Source organism: Rhinopithecus bieti, unplaced genomic scaffold (genome assembly GCF_001698545.2).
Source record: "Rhinopithecus bieti isolate Rb0 unplaced genomic scaffold, ASM169854v2 scaffold_30836, whole genome shotgun sequence".
In the NCBI taxonomy this organism is placed as follows: domain Eukaryota; kingdom Metazoa; phylum Chordata; class Mammalia; order Primates; family Cercopithecidae; genus Rhinopithecus; species Rhinopithecus bieti.
Window position 1 is genome coordinate 5,705 of NW_016813149.1, and position 1,082 is coordinate 6,786.

Genomic DNA, 1,082 nt, shown 5'->3' on the forward strand with positions numbered 1-1,082 from the left:
TGTATTTTTAGTAGAAACGGTGTTTTGCCATGTTGGCCAGGTTGGTCTCGACTTCCTGACCTCAGGTGAACCACCTGCCTTGGCCTCCAAAGTGCTGGGATTACAGGCGTGAGCCATCTCACCCGGCCACACCTGGCTAATTTTTGTATTTTTAGTAGAGATGGGGTTTCAGCAAGTTGGCCATGCTGGTCTTGAACTCCTGACCTCAGGTGATCTGCCTGCCTAGGCCTCCCAAAGTGCTGGGATTACAGACATGAGTTACCGTGCCCGGCAGCCTTTTTATGTAGCATTATATCAAAAGTGTTTTTCTGTGTTACTGCATGGTCTTTATTTTATGGTTGTATAATATTACATAAATAATGTTACAGTGAATTCTGTCCTGTCTGAACTTTTTTTTTTTGCATTATTTTCTTTAGCTGAACAGCAAAGTATACTCTTTAAGGATCGTAACCACTAACCTATAAGCACCAAGAAAGCAGAGACTGGTGTCCTTTTTTGCTCCACATTGGTGTTTAGTAAACACCTCGCAAGGATTAATTTATGTGGCTACCAGCACAGGTTTATTGCATACCTGCCAGCATTGACCATTATTCATCATAGATGAGTTTTCTTTATTAGATAAGTGGAAAATAGCTGGGCAAAGTGGCTTATGCCTGTAATCCCAGCACTTTGGGAGGCTGAGGCAGGTGGATCACCTGAGGTCAGGAGTTCCAGATCAGCTTGGCCAACATGGTGAAACCTTGTGTCTACTAACAATATAAAAATTAGTGTCTACTAACAATACGAAAAAAAAAAGCATGGTGGCGCGTGCCTGTAATCCCAGCTACTCAGGAGGCTGAGGTGGGAGAATCGCTTGAACCTGGGAGGTGGAGGTTGCAGTGAGCCGAGATTGTGCCACTGCACTCCAGTCTGGGCAACAGAGTGAGACTCTGTCTCAAAAGAAAAAAAAAAGATAAGTGGAAAATATTCTTTCCTCTTAATTTACATTTCTTTGATCTCTGTCTGGGACCCCACTGTGGACTGACCCTTTCCTTTATCTTTTTAGTATTCTCTCCCCACTCCCGGGCAGGGATTAAAGAAAG